The following is a 16,162-nucleotide window of genomic DNA, read 5'->3' as shown; positions in this document are numbered from 1 at the left end:
ACCAGATTATGGAAGACCAAAAAGGCTGAAGTCCTTCCATGAGGTCGCTTGCCCAATATTTACTATCTGAACCCCAAAATTCTATTGTAAAGCCTCTTGTCAGAAAACCAAGGCTAAAAAAATGAATGTCTATATGATGGCACGAACTGCAGCCTCAGAAAGATACTTTGGATTTCTAGTAGACCCAAATCCAATTGAGATTGATGTATTTTTAAAATCCAAATAAAATCCCTGCGTCATGGGGAAATATTGCGAAGTATTTCCTCTGCCGGAACCTCCCCTATCCAGCCACTAGACTAAATTGTTCCATTGTCCCAAGAAGCCAGGTGAGGGAGGGGAGGGAGTTGTAGCACCATCCAAACAATAAAGATATCAAGTTCTTGACCTTTCAATTAAAAATGCCCAGTTAGATGATATAAGGATTAAATCAAGTATTTCCTGGGCAGTTTCCCTTCCCAGAGCGGAACAGTTTAAAACTTTATCTGGAGTAAGGAAAGGAAGTGTTGGAATGGGAGGGAAACTCGATTGAGACTGGTGAAGATCTCTAGGGAGAGTTCCCAGGCCCTACTTTCTCTTACCTCCCTGGCAACCATTAGCTTCTTAGGGAGAGAAAAGCCATAGAACACTTAGATGGATCAGGGTACTGAGAATAGGTGGAAGCTCTGTCCTGTATCTCAGAGATAAAGGCTTTGGCAATTTTAAGACGCATGCAAGTCACCTGGAGGTTTTGGGACCACGAATTTCCGACGGAGTAGTTCTGGATGGGGCCCAAGATGGGACATTTCTAACAAGTTCCCAGATGATCCCAGTGCTGCCGGGTCTGCGGTCCTAACTTTGAAAAGCAAGATCAGGGGGGTTCTTGAAGGTGACATTGTCCCCAGGAATTCCCTCTACTATCATGGAGTGGGTGCAGTAACAGAGGTGGTTGTGGAAATAGATGAGGGCAATTAGAGCCTGAGATGCTCTCATGGGGTTGCCTGAAGCCCCATAGCAATGCTTAAGAGGACTTAATTGTCTAATGTCCTAGAAAAGGGTCCAAAAACAAGCCAGGACATTGGTGAGGAGTTCCACAGACATAAGGAAGAGGATGCCATAGAGAAGCAGAGCAGCAGGGATCACACACTGTGGTGCAGGAGGGAGCAGGGGCACCTCTGTGGATGCCAACGTGGAGGTCTGTGCATGACTCAAAGGCTAGTATGTCTCCATGGGCACCAATACGAAGGACAGCTGCCAATCGCGGGCCAGATGCCCTTCAACCATCCCTGTCTGAAGCCGCAGTACCACAAGCCTCTGGAAATCAAATTCTACATCAGAAAAAAGGTAATGGAGAAAACAACTCAACTTGGCTGGTTTACCCAGAATTGACAAGATTGCTTTGTTGGCTATTGAGAAGGAAAGGGATATTTGAGACAGAAACTAAGTTGCTTCAGAAAAACCAAATTATTTTCTCAACTTCTCAGATGTGTGACCTGAGAACTTCATATTCCCTGCTCAATATATGTAAGAAATTAGATGCTAATGCTCCCAAATAGTAATTTACATGAAAAGTAGAAGTTACAGGTTCATTCTAAGGGGCACACGGATGTTTTACAGAATTTTGTATTCTGTGTTGGCCCTAGCACCGTCCTTAAAAGAAGCCAGAAGATTTAAAACTGGTTCGAGTTCTTTTGGAAAATGAAAATTTGAAATGCTGTGAAAAGGATGGATAAAAGTCTATTTGTTTTCTTTCACTCTTTTAAAGAAATAAAGTAATGCAGAAAACATAAGATGAAGAAAATCAGTTCATGGAGAGAAGGGACTACAGTAAGATATGTTGATCGCCTACTATGTGCCAGGCATTATAATAGTTACAGAGCATATATTTGCCCTAATCCTCCAACAACCCCGGAATGTAGATTAAAAGGACCATTTTGCAGATGAGCAAATAAAGCCTGAGGAGGTGGAGCCAAAGTTCAAATTCAGTTTTGTCTGATTACAGAATCAAGGTTTTCTTCTAAATGAAAATGAGAGATCCAACAAATAATAGATGTCTTGAGATCAAAGCTGTGTGATTAGCAATGCCAAAAAATCATTCATAATACAACAACAAGAATAGAAGTTGTCAGAAAGAGACATGAGGTGAAGGACTTGGTAGTCAGGGGAGAAAAAGGGAGAAGAGCTGCTGTCTCAGGAGCTGAACTAGAGCTTTAACGTTCACTTAACCCAAACAGCATTAAGAACCTCATTGAAGGAGTTCCCGTCATGGCTCAGTGGTTAACGAATCCGACTAGGAACCATGACGTTGCCGGTTCGATCCCTGGCCTTGCTCAGTGGGTTAAGGATCAGGTGTTGCCGTGAGCTGTGGTGTAGGTTGCAGATGCAGCTAGGATCCTGAGTTGCTGTGGCCCTGGTGTAGGCCGGCAGCTGATTCGACCCCCAGCCTGGGAACCTCCATATGCTGCAGGAGCAGTCCTAGAAAAGGCAAAAAGACAAAACACCAAAAAAAAAAAAACCTCATTGAACAATTCATTCTGTGCAGATTTCTTTGGAGTAATAGCTTTAGAAGATATCTCTATACAAAGTATTAAAAGACAAGTCTCCATCTTAGCATATCTGTTCTGAATAATAATAGCTAATGCTAATTGAAGGCTTATGATGTGTTGGGTAGGATTTTGAATACTTATATGTATTAATTCATTTAATGCTCACGAAATTTTTGAGATGAATATAATTATTATCCACAGTTAATGACTGAGAAACTGGCGCTCAGAGAGTTTATATCACTTGCTAGAGAGTAGTAGAGTCAGCATATGTCCCCAAGCCACTGGCTACAGTATCTAGATGCATTAGTGATGCCCCTTTTTCCCATTCACCCAAGTATAGTGTATGTACCGTATTTGCAGGCCTGCATTAGGTCCTCCGAGGCATATAGAAAAGCACAAAATACAGTCTCTGCTTGCTCATAAATTAAATTATATTATTTTAGTTTACCTTAAAAAAAAAAAAAAAAAAAAAAAAAAGAAGACGACTCAGGAGTTCCCATCATGGCTCAGGGGTTAGTGAATCTGACTAGGAAACATGAGGTTGTAGGTTTGATCCCTGGCCTCACTCAGTGGATTAAGGGTCTGGTGTTGCCATGAGCTGTGGTGTATGTCTCAGACGCAGCTCGGATCCCGTGTTGCTATGGCTGTGGTGTAGGCCGGTGGCTACAGCTCTGATTAGACCCCTAGCCTGGGAACTTCCATATACCACCAGTGTGGCCTGAGAAAAGACAGAAAACAAAAAAATATGTGTGTGTATGTGGGTGTGGGGGTGTGTGTGTATATGTAACATTCTGATGTCTGAAAATTCCGTTGTGATTATCTCTCTAAGGCCATTTTAATGTTCATCCGATAAGAAGCCTGGAGCGCTTCTGAGACTGGTGTTTTCTTTGTGGGAAGATGTTCGGTTACTTTGTCACTATTTTTAATAGGGGTTGAACTACTTTCAAAGATTTGTATATATGTTTTTTTTAAGTTTTCAGATTTGGTGGCATAAAATGAACCAAAGTACTATTTCATTATGTTTTATAAATTTCACTGGATTCAAAGTTATTTTCCTTGTTCATTGCTAGCACTATTTATTTGTGCTTCTCTAACTTTATCAGTTTTGCTAACAGTTTATCTATTTTAACAGTCTTTTCAAAGAACCAACTTTTGACTTTGTAGATCCTATTTATTATATTTTCTATTTTCTAAACCATTTTGCTTTTTATTTTATTCTTCCTTAAATTTTGTTCTAAGTTTTCAGGTTGCAGGTACAGCTCATTTATTCGTTCCTAAAACACCCGTTGAAAGCTATACACTTTTTTCTAAAAACTGCTTTTGCTGGTCTCTTCATATTTTGGTGTGTAATATTTTAAATATTGCTAGTGATAAATATTTTCATGCACAATTTAATTTCTTCTTTCCAAGTAAATGAGACTTTTTGGGGGGGCTTGTCTTTTATTATTGACTTTTACTTTTAACTTGTGCTTAGAGAACATGTTTCGTATGAGAACAATGTGAAATTTGTCAAGCTTTTCTTCAAGGTCCAGATTGTAGTCAGTTTTTATAAGTAACCACTGATAAGTATTTGAATGGATATGTCCAGCAAGTTTTAGACGTTTCATACACAAGTTAAAGTTACTTTACCCTCTAGTGAAGGAAGAGAGAGCTAGATAAATAGCCAGGTGAGATATATGGTATGGCAGATGTCCTAAGCAGAAAATGAACCAGACTAAGGGGCCAGTAGGATGAAAGATAGCCTCACTGGCCAGGTAAACTGAGCAAGGAGAGGAGGCCACCTGGGCCAGTATTTGGGGACAGAGTGGCCTTCCAGGCAGAGGAAACATCCAGGATCAGAGTTTAAAGTCAGCTTGGTGTAGCCAAAGAACAGCCGGGATCCTGTTGTGGCTGTGAGGCACCAGTGCTAAACCATGAGGTCAGGGAGGGTGGGTGGGACAGGATTATTTAGGGATGTGTAGGTTTCCCAGAGGACTTTGGCTTTGAATGAGCCAAAAAGCCACTGGAAAACTGTGAGCACAACTGTGATTTGTGCTTTTTTTTTTTTTTTTTCCAGGGCCATACCCACAGCATATGGAGGTTCCCAGGCTAAGGGTAGAATTGGAGTTGTAGCCACCAGCCTATACCACAGCCACAGCAATGCCAGGTCTGAGCCATGTCTGCAACCTACACCACAGCTCAGGGCAACACAAGATCCTTAATCCACTGAGCGAGGCCAGGGATCGAAGCTGCATCCTCATGGATACTAGTCAGATTCGTTTCCGGTGTGCCACGATGACGGGAACTCCTGATTTAACTTTTTAAAAGCTCCCTCTGTTGAGGTCAGGGTTAGAGATTTGATGAAAGAAAAGTGAGAATGCTGCCTTTAGTTCATTTCATTTCAATTTGTTGCACTTAGTGATTGCTAGGTGTTCAGAACTGTGCTAGCTACTGTGCACATATTATTTCATTTAATTTTCAACTGCTCTATGAGGCAGATATAATATTAATAATAATAATAATGATAGTTAATATTTATTGACCAGTTACAATGTACCAGGCACTGTTCTATACACTTTAATCATTTAATCCACTGCCAGAATGATGAGATAGGTAACGTTATTGTCCCCACTTTACAAATGAAGGACAGAAAGGGTTTGCAAAAGATTAGAATCATCTTATTCTTGTAAATCTGAGAGATTGAATAACTTGCCCAAGGTCACCTGGCTGAATCCTGGCAGCCTAGCTGCAACGCTTTATCCCTTATGCACTTTACAATCTTGCCTCTCGTGCAATAGGACATGTTTTGAGGATAAAGAAATTTGGGATCAGTGAGGATAAAAAAAACTTGCCGAGTTCACATCCCTCCAAGTGATGGATATGTAATTTGAACCGAGTCTATCCGAGTCCCAAGCCTTGGTTTTCTGGTGGCAGATGGTATCCGCTGATAGTCTCTGCAGAGCTCTGTTGGTCATGGGGGGTTGGAGTGAGACATGGTCAGTGGCATTGTCTTAGGATAGAAAGGCCAGAATGTTCTGTGCGTGGTATGTTTCTTCCTTTTACTCCACACCACCCTTCAGATAAAGCTATTTTTTTCTTTTTCCCGCTTGATAGACCTCTCTCTTTCCATTCCCTGAGAACAATGATCATTTCTTGGCCTTCTTTGTATCTTGAGCACCTAACCCTGTGCTAGGCAGTAGGCACTTCAGCAGTGTTCGTGGACTGCTAAATGATTGCTGCAACTCTTTCCTAGAGCGGAAGGACCAAAGGCACAAAGGCTTAACCCAGTGCATATATAAGAGAGATAACTCGCCCAGAGTCAAGTGGGGTGCCCAGTCCTAACCAATGAGTTTCATCATGACTGATACTCTTGCTTGAAACTGGCTCAGAGAAAAAAATTAATGAAACAGATAGCTCTATAAATAAATGCTGCATTTTAACTGATCGTTCTTAAACAAAGGTATTCAAAAAGTTGTTTTGTTTTTGTCTTTTCTAGGGCTGCACCTGCAGCACACGGAGGTTCCCAGGCTAGGGGTGTAATTGGAGCTGTAGCTGCCGGCCTACACCAGAGCCACAGCAGCGCGGGATCTGAGCCGCATCTGCGACCTACACCACAGCTCGTGGCAACTCCAGATCCTTAACCCACTGAGCAAGGCCAGGGATCGAACCCGCAACCTCATGGTTCCTAGTCGGATTCGTTAACCACTGAGCCATGATGGGAACTCCCAAAAAGTTATTTTTTAAAAACAGCTTTTTGAGAATAGGGCAACACCAGCATGGTTAATGACAAGTGGTAGGTAAATAAAACCGAAATAGAGGGATACAGGATAAACTTGACTTTCCATGGGATATTCATTTATATCAATAATGCTATATGCAAATTCATCAGGTCTGGCATTGAGTCGTTCTGTCCTCGACCCCTCTCCACCCACTTAAAAAAAAAAAAAAAGAGAGGCCCTAAAATATTTTAATTGTTGGAGGGAAGGAACTAAAGAGCATGGCTGACAGCTGTTTAAATTGAGAGAAACTCAATGGGGCATTTTGCTTTGATGGTTCTGCCTGGAAAGACCTGGCATAGTTTGCATTTAAGCTGTAACTGAGCTCCTGTAAGGAACCACTGCCTGGGATGTGTAAAGAGCTGAGTGTGCAGGAGGGGTCAAATGACAGAGTCAAATCTCCCTTCTCTTCAGAGAACCTCCTGAGGTTTTAGAGAACCTCTTTCTCAACCCTCATGTCTCCATTTCAACCACAAGTGGGGGCACGGGGGAAAGTGGGATGTTTCCTTGGTATAAGTCATTTTAATCCTTTTTCAGAACCCGAGACTGTCCCATGAGAGACAGTTGGAGGCTGAGGGCAAATTATGCCCTGTCCCCTGCTGTCCCCTCTGGAGGGTCTCCTGAAGCCCATTTGGATAAACAGAACAATTGGATGTAAGAAAACCTCCAGGAGAGGCTTTTTTTTTTTTTTTTTGGTCTTTTTAGGGTCACACCTGTGACATATGGAAGTTCCCAGAGGCCAGGGATCAAACCTGCATCCTCGTGGATACTAGTCAGGTTCATAACCTGCTGAGTGACAACCGGAACTCCAAATATATGCATGTTTAATGAACCTTAGGTGATTTTTTTCAGCACTCTCTCCATAGGACTCCTATTTCTCAGTTGTGAAAACCAAAATCTCTCCAGACATCACCAAATGTCCTCTGAGAGTCAGGGGATACAAATCACCCCTGATTGACACCCCTTGGTCTGTTCCTGAGAGCAGTCTCTTCTCAAGGGCCCCAGCTCCACCACTGCCCTTCTAAAATCTACACCCCACACGGCCTCCGGAAAGATATTATTAAGGACATAAGTCGTATCAGATCCAGCCCTGCTATAAAACATTGCAATGACTTCCTTTGCACTTAGAAATCAGTTCAAGCCCTGAAATTATTTCCTTTTACTCTCCCCTCAGTCATCACCCTGCCGTCTCTCTGGCATTCTTATTGTTTCTCGAACTTGCCCAAGTTAATTCCCACCTCAGAGTCTTTGCTTTTGATGTATCCTGCTTAATACTCTCTTCTTCTTCTTTTTTTTTTTTTCCTTTCCTTTTCTTCCTTTTTTTTAGGGCCGCACCCCGCACCCACGGCATATGGAAGTTCCCAGTCTAGGGGTCCAATAGGAGTTATAGCAGCCAGGCTACGCCTCAGCCACCGCAATGTGGGATCTGAGCTGCCTCTGGGACCTACACCTCAGCTCACGGCAACGCCAGGTCCTTAACCCACTGAGTGAGGCCAGGGATGGAACCCGCATCCCTGGGTTGGGTTCATTACCACTGAGTCCCAGTGGGAACTCCCAAAGCTCTCTTCTTATAGATCTTACATGATGGTTGCATCTGACCCTTCAAGCCACATCTCAAATGCCCCCTCCAGCTTTCCCTGAACCTCCAGCCAAAGAAGGCCCCTAAAGCTAATTTCCACCAAATTATTCCATTTTATTTTCTTTATCATTACCTAGATGATACTATTTATTTACTTGTTGTTGGTGTATTTATTTACATTCACTGATTTATTGGCTGCATGCTAAAATGTCAGTTCTACAATAGGAGGAGCTTTCTTTGGTTTTTTTTCCGCCATGGTGTGCTTAATTTCTGGAAAAGTGCCTGACCCAAATCAGCTTTCAGAAAACATTAACTATTAGCTGACTGATTGGCTGATTAATTACACAGGTGATCCAGGTACTGGGTTTGGGGCTGTGCCTAGAGAAATGAATAAGGAGTCGCAGTTCCTGCCCTCAGGGCGTTTGGTCCAATGGAGGTGTCAGAGAGGTAAAAACGCAATTGTGATACAGAATGGTAAGTGCTGTATATATGTATATATGTATGTATATCTAAGACAATAATAGTAGGACTGGCAAAAAGGGGCAAGCTTGAGCGATCTTATAAATACCCTGGAAATTTGGCAGTTATTATTATTTTTTTTTAATGTGAAACGAAATTTTGTTTCTTTACTGAAGATATATCTACAAAGCAATTCTTCTCAGTCCACACTGGCTGCGTGTGACACGCAGAGCCTGTGACGGGCTGGCGAGAGGCACATCCCAGAGGACCTGCTTTCCCTAAGAAATGGTTAGTATAAAAAAAAATACCACACTGTGTAACAGAATTAATGTGACATGATTACATTTTGCTCTGCTGGGGCCGTAAGATGACAGCCAGGTACAGTCCGTTTGCCGTGCATTTCCCCAATAGAGCCTTGGTATTTAATGGTTACTCTGCCGCTGCCGCAGCCTAATGTTAACTTTTGTACACATATAATGCTCGTGATCTATGAAATATCTCTAATTGCATATCAGAGGATGTATGTCTAGATTTTCAGTCTATTAGCATAATTGAGTCCATTCTTCACCATTTACATTGAAAATTCAAACACAGCTGGTGTTGCCTGACAATCCCCACTCCCACATCTTTGACTGGATATTCCTTAGAGGGTAACAGCTTAATCTCCTCTAAACCTGGTAGTTGCCTCGCCTGAAACGAATGGTCAAATTTTTTTTTTCTCCCCTCTTGGAACCACACTGACATAGCTTTATACTGACTCCTCTTCTACCACTTCTTTCAGGGACACAAACAAAACCAAAAGACATCCCTCTCCAGCTGAAGGTTTTGAATGATTTGGTGAGTGGAGTGCCAACACAAAGAAATATCTGGTTTCTCCCATTCTAAGAACTTTTTTCCCCCCCGCTTTTCAGAGCTACATTGCGGCATATGGAGGTTCCCAGGCTAGGGCTCCAATTGGAGTTACAGCCACCAGCCTACACCAGAGCCACAGCAGCATCAGATCAGAGCCATGTCTGAGAACTAGACGACAGATCACAGCAACGCCAGATCCTTAACCCACTGAGGCCGGGGATCGAACCCGCAACCTCATGGTTCCTAGTCGGATTCATTTCCGTTATGCCATGACGGGAACTCCCCTAAGAACTTTTGATTATAGTCAAAAACCTTTTCAAATAAGAGACCTCTAGTGGAGAGAGAGCTCACTGATTTGACTTTAAAATATATGTGACCTTATATTTTCACCTGCAGACTTCTTTAAGGAATGATTTTTGAACCGAAGAGAAAAAGTTTCAGGACTAATAATAGAAAAAGAATCTCTCCTTTTAAAAAAAACTCTTCCTTAAAGATGACATATAACCTCGGTGTTTTAAATCCTCTCTTTATAACGTCAACGATGCTCTACTCTTTCCTGGCTGGCTCTTTAGTGTTCCATAGTAAGACCATGAGCATGCCTGTTAGCGGCTAGTCTTAACGTTTTATTTTCTAAAAGTCTATCATGGGTTGAGGGGTGGTGGGAGATACCCTTCCCGGTACAGTCCCTTTGGTTTGAGAAGAGTAGGAAAGCACTGCTGCTGGGAAGAACAAGGCAGAGTTTTATGAACAATTCCATTCCTGGGATGGCCTCCAGCCTGATGACTCCCAGAGCTTTGGCAGTTATTTTTGTGTTTGGGGGCAAAAGGGAAGACGAAGAAATCAAAAAGAGCTTCCAGAATTTTGATGTGGGAAACTTTGGATTGTGGTGTCATTCAGATGGGGAATACAAGAGAAGCAGCAGAGGGGGAAGAGGTTAGATTTAATTTGGGATATATTGAATTTGAGGGATTCCTGGTATGTTTATGAAGAGTTGTGGTGTAGATGGTTAAATATAGGGACCTAGCTGGGCTAGAGATAATAGATGAGATTGATGAGATTAACCAGAGAAAGTACACAGGGTGAGGAGAGAAGTGTCGGGGAAGTAGAACTCCAGGGACCCATCCGCAGGCAGAAGAGGAAATAGGAAGGGAGGCTCAAAAGAAGCCAAAGAGAAAGAGGCCAAGGGAGGAAAGAAGTTTTTTTTTTCTTTTTTTTTTTTCTTTTTGCCATTTCTTGGGCTGCTCCCGCAGCCCATGGAGGTTCCCAGGCTAGGGGTCAAATCAGAGCTGTAGCCATTGGCCACAGCCACAGCCACAGCAACGCGGGATCCGAGCCTCGTCTGCGACCTACACCACAGCTCACGGCAACGCCTGATCCTTAACCCATTGAGCAAGGCCAGGGATCGAACCCACAACCTCATGGTTCCTAGTCGGATTTGTTAACCCCTGAGCCACGACGGGAACTCCAGAAAGACGTTTTAAAAGAGAGGAGTCATAGCACAAAAGCCAAAGAGGAATCAAATAAGGTAAGGACAGAGGTCCCCTCATTGGACAATGTCCTGCCTGGTCACCAGGCTCGACCGGGGGAAGGATGGTTTCCTGGAGTGACAGGGGTACAGACCTACCACCATAAGTGGTAAGGAATGAATGAGAGGCGAGGAAGTGAACACTCTGAGCTTTCGGAAGGAAGAGAGAGAAAAGACCACCTGTCAAGAACCTTCCTTTGCTCCCTCTTCCTTCCCAATTCCTTAATTTCCACCAGCCTCACTTCCCCGTCATCTGGCAGGTCTTAACCTTGGGTTCATAGACCCTTCAAGTGGTTCATGAATAGAATTTAAGGGGCCTATGTATTTAGAAAGGAGAAAAAAGTACAGCTTTAATTTTACTGGCCCGAAATTTAGCATTTTCAACACCTATGAATGTAGGCAAAACCCACAAAAGATTAGCAGTACCTGTGACTGTCAAAAATATATTTTCATATCATATTACAGTTGTCACAGTTCTCAAAATATCATTTATACTCATCGCTTTTATGAAATTATAGTAGTTATCAAACCTACTGCTAAATCTTAATAATAAATTGTTTGAACATATTAGTTTAAGGTATTTAGTTTTATTTGTAATCTTATGCATTTTATTTTACGTTTTTTAAAAAAGCTTTTCTGGGAGGTCCTGTCATGGCTCAGCAATAACAAACATGACTAGTATCCATGGGATGCGGGTTACATCCCTGGCCTTGCTCAGTGGGTTAAGGATCCTGTGTTGCTGTGGCTGTGGCTGTTCAGATCTGATTCGACCCCTAGCCTGGTCACTTCTATATACCATGGGTGCAGCCCTAAAAAGACAAAAAAAAAAAAAAGCTTCTCTAAGACAAGATCCATAGGCTTCCCCAGATGTCAAAGAATCTTTGGGACAGAAAGGTTAAGACTTCCTGCTAGTCCATTACAAAAGGCTGTACCTACTCCATTATCCCTGATTTTTATTTCTATATGCTGCTGCCCTTATTTCAATAAGACACAATTGTCCCAAATATTCCTCCAGCAAAAATACCATGTTTCTCTATGTGTTTTTCAGTTGATCCCACTAATCAATTGATCCTTTCATTTTTCACCTGGTCATTGAAACAGCACCTGCTTGGAAATGGCAAAACCGATTCAAGCATTCATTCACGTATTTGCTTACCATCAATAAGCATTATTGAGCACAAGATGCTCTGTTACTACCTGGGGATGTAGTTTAATTCCAAATTAAACATCTGGAATTTAGTTTGGGGAGGGATCAAAAGAGAAGAGAGACTTATACATAAGCAGTTGCAAGACAATGAGAAAGTTGCTTTATGTGGGACATATACCATTTTAGGGTATATGAGATCCCAGAGGAAGGCTTCTTGCAAGAGGTGACATTGAGAATAAAGAGAATGCCATTAAAGGACTGAGTTTCCCAAAACCAAACAAGTAATGTTTGGGAGGTTGCTACTCTCTTTCTTAAAAATCTTTGACAGGTTAAACATCTGGAATAAGAGATTTCTTTTACCTTGATATATAGGTTTAATTACCATATTTGATTATGGCCGAGAAAAAAATGAGGAAAAAGATTGATTATTTTAAACATCTTCCTGCCCTTAAGCATTTACGTAGAGAAACAATGTTCATAATCACTACGGATGAAAATATTACGCAAATATTAATTAAGAAAGCCTTTGGATACCAAGAGTTTTCAGGTTTTCATAGAAGAATGCCTGCCACCTGCTGGCCAAATTATAGAATTTCCCTCTCCAAAGGAGTGGTGAGTAATAAAGCCGATATTAACGCTACTTCTCTTCCTAGGAATTATATACTAGATTTCCTTTAAGCAACAGAAAGTGGGAGAGATTTTGGAGTGGTAAATCTTTTTGGTTTTTGTGTCTTTTGGCTTGAGAAGCTCAAAAAGGCTTAAAAAATTTAAATATTTAATGCAATTTCTTTAACAGTAAGTCAACTGGAATTCCCACTGTGGCACAGTGGGTTAAGAATCTGACTGAAGTGGCTTGGATCACTGTAGAGGCTCAGGTTCGATAACCCCCTGGTGCAGTGGGTTAAAACATCTGGTGTTGTTGCAGTGGTGCAAGCTGTGGCTCGAATTCGATCCCTGGTCCAGGAACTTCTATATGCTGCGAATGCAGGGGGAAAAAAAAAAAAAAAAAAGGCTACTTTCTAGAAAACAGATGGTATCACACTGTAGATATTTTGGGATTCATTAGGAATTAATCTGTTTCTTCAAGGGCTGTAAATATGTCACCCAGAGACAAATGAGTTTCCTTTGGCTCTAGTGCCTGTGATGTGTGAATTTTTAAAATACTGCTATTCTTACACTTTACCCCAGATTAGCACTTTGTACTTAATTAAGGTCATGTCTTTTCCATGTCACTGAGAAATGCTATTGTCACATAAATTAAGACGATAATAACAACGTGTTATAACTTATGTAATATGATTTACCTAGGCAAGAGCCCATTTTAGCTTGATAACTTTTGAAGGATTATATTTTTCTATAGTGCCACTTAAGAAGATATTCTTAATCAAATACATTGACAGTAGCTTTTTAACAGCTATTTTAAGGCTGTTTTCACTTGGGATACTGGCAGGTAGTTAATCTGAAAAAAAAAATGTCACTCAGTTAATTAGGCTGCACTGACATCTGCTGGTTGGATGGTAAATCCCATAAAAAGTGTGTTTTATGAATTTTAATAGAAGCAAACAGTTTATTCTTTAAAGCTCGCTTTTGCATTCTGGGCTTAGCAAATTAGCGGCTGTATCTGATTATTTCTAATTCACGCTTCGAGTTAATTCAAGTGGTTTGTTAGCCGGAAGCAACCTGCTTTGGGATCTCCCTAAAGGCCCGTGGCCACAGATGCTTGGATAAGAAGTAAACCATCTTTTAAGTCTTAACCTCTTCTAGTCAGTTTTTGCCACTGAACCATGACATCATTAACTTTTTTTATCATCATCTCATCATGACTATGTCCTTTGACCCTAAAGCAGTACAGCAGTAATGATATTTCTGAAGTTAGTTATCACTGGGAGAGATTTCCAGGGAGATAGGCTTAGGGTGTCGGAAAGATTGTAAGCTCTAGCAGAGCTAAAGTCTATAGAGGGGATTGCTTTTTCTTGTCAGAAAGTACAACTTGGCTCCTTTAATACCCACCAATGTACTGCTAATTTAGGGTCACAGAATTTTACAAATGGAAAGAAATCTGCTAACCATTGAGGCTATCTCTATTTTTGTAAATGTGGAAACTGAGACCCAGATGAATTTATGTAACTCACCTTCTAGCTGATACGAGAAAAATGTTTCCTAATTCTCTCATTCCAGTATTCTATACAAATTGGCTTCACTAGCTGTTTATTATTTAAACCAAAAATACTTCAACATACATAAATGTGATTATTTGAAAATTCGTGGTACTTAAACTTAACCATCCTGACTTTCTCTAACTAGAGATGCATTGTGAAAAGACACACAGTATTACCTAATATTGCTCTGTAGTGCTTCAGGAATCTATCTTTCTTCACCCAACCTTCCCAGAAACTGAACCTCCTTTGTCTATTGCTTCGGATGTGAAAATAGAAAAAAAGGCAAATGGGTCAGAAAACAAAAAGGCAAATAAACCTTAACCAGGCAGATTTCTAGCTCTTTTATCAGATTTGGGGTCACAGAATCATGCACCAGATGCCTCAATTGGAATATAGACACGTTTCCCCCCTCCCATAATTCTGTTCCAGTAGGCACTATTATATAAGATAAAACAGCAGTGCAACTTTCATCGCCATAAAGTGCTAGTGATAGAGCTACATGACCAATCAAATATTCTATACTATAATGTCATGCACATTTTTTTTTCTCAATTCAGCACTATTGACATTTTGGGAGAGTTAATTCTTTGGGGAAGGGTTCACGCCGAGCTCCTTCCCCACATATCAATAGACTGCTCCCAAGTGTAACAAACAAATGTGTCTCCAGACATTGCTAATGACCCCTGGGGGGATAATCAGCCCAAGTGAGGAAACACTGCTATCATCTAAAGCTGCTTCCTTCAGATTTTTTTTTTAACTATTTATTTATAGTGCTGTGATCCTGAATTTGATTTTTGTAGTTCCCTGGTGGTGCAGTGGGTTAGGGACCCAGTGTCATCACTGCTGTGGCGCAGGTTGGATCCCTGGCCCTGGAATTTCCATATGCCTTGCGCTTGGCCAAAAAGAAAAACAAACAAAACTTGATTCTTTTTCTTTTCAAATAAAAGACATATTGACATTAAAAAAGAGAAAGTGCCTTGAGTCATCCCCTAGTTTAAATATTTCATCCCGAGCCAGAGCTAATAAATAGAGTGGGTTCCTTAAATTGTTTTCCATATTTGCATATTTATCCTCGCTTCTTTTTATGCTCTAAGGTATAATTTTGACACAGCTACTAATTTACAACAAAGTTTCTTTCACTCTTGGCCAAGCTGCACTTTCTTTATCTGTACTGGCTTAAAAAAAAAAAAAAAAAAAGTTGTTTCCAGAGTTCCCTGTGGGCACAGTGGGTTGAGAATCTAACTGCAGGGACTCAGGTCAGTCAGAAGCACATGTCTGATCCCTGGCCTGGTGCAGTGGGTTAAGGGATCTGGAGCAGTGGCTGGGATTCCATCCTTGGCCTGGGAACCTCCATATGCTGTGAGTGTGGCCATTAAAAAAGAAAAAGAAGAAGAAACTGGAAAAAAAAATCTTTCATTTTCTTGATATCATAAAGTTCTTCTTACCTATTGTTTCTTTTGAAACCAAAAGCGACCAGCGAAATTTTAGGGCAGGTATTTTCAATCCCATCCTGCCGATCAGGAAACTTAGTGGTACCAGGATGACGCAGTGATGTTTCCTACATATCCAATGTTCTTTGTATTTCATCCACAATAAGCATATTTTTGAACATATTTGGGTTTTATATTGAGAGAGCCCTCATGAAAGGAGCGGGGGAGAAAGTTGGAGGAAGGCCAGCAGAACAATAAAAACTGGTTTAGGATAACCTGACCCCCTTGCTATACAGTGGAAAAATTAAAAAAAATATATTAAAAAAAAAAAACTTGTTTAGCAAGAGTATGAGGAAGAGGATAATCAGACCTCACCATTTAAGCCCCCGTGGCGACCAGTGAGATGTGGCACCTCCATCCTCCTCCTCCATCACGGCGCTGTCCTCCTCTCAGCCACTCCTTCCCACTCCCTCTACCTCCCCCCATTGCCAAACATAGCAACACACACACACACACACCCCTGACCTTGTGGCCAAAGCCCTGGGTCTTTTTAGGAGGAACAAGTGTTGCAATTTCCATTGTGACCCAGTGGTAACGAACCCGACTAGTTATCCATGAGGACTCTGGTTCGATCCCTGGCCTCACTCAGTGGGTTAAGGATCTGGCATGGCAGTGAGCTGCAGTGTGGGTCACAGGATGCCACGTTGCTGTGGCCGTGGCTGTGGCTGGCAGCT

Source organism: Sus scrofa, chromosome 4 (genome assembly GCF_054392235.1).
Source record: "Sus scrofa isolate SSC_HxYL_T2T_F1_AM1 chromosome 4, Sscrofa_HxYL_maternal_Yorkshire_Landrace_v2.0, whole genome shotgun sequence".
In the NCBI taxonomy this organism is placed as follows: domain Eukaryota; kingdom Metazoa; phylum Chordata; class Mammalia; order Artiodactyla; family Suidae; genus Sus; species Sus scrofa.
Note: the sequence above shows the minus strand (reverse complement) of the source record.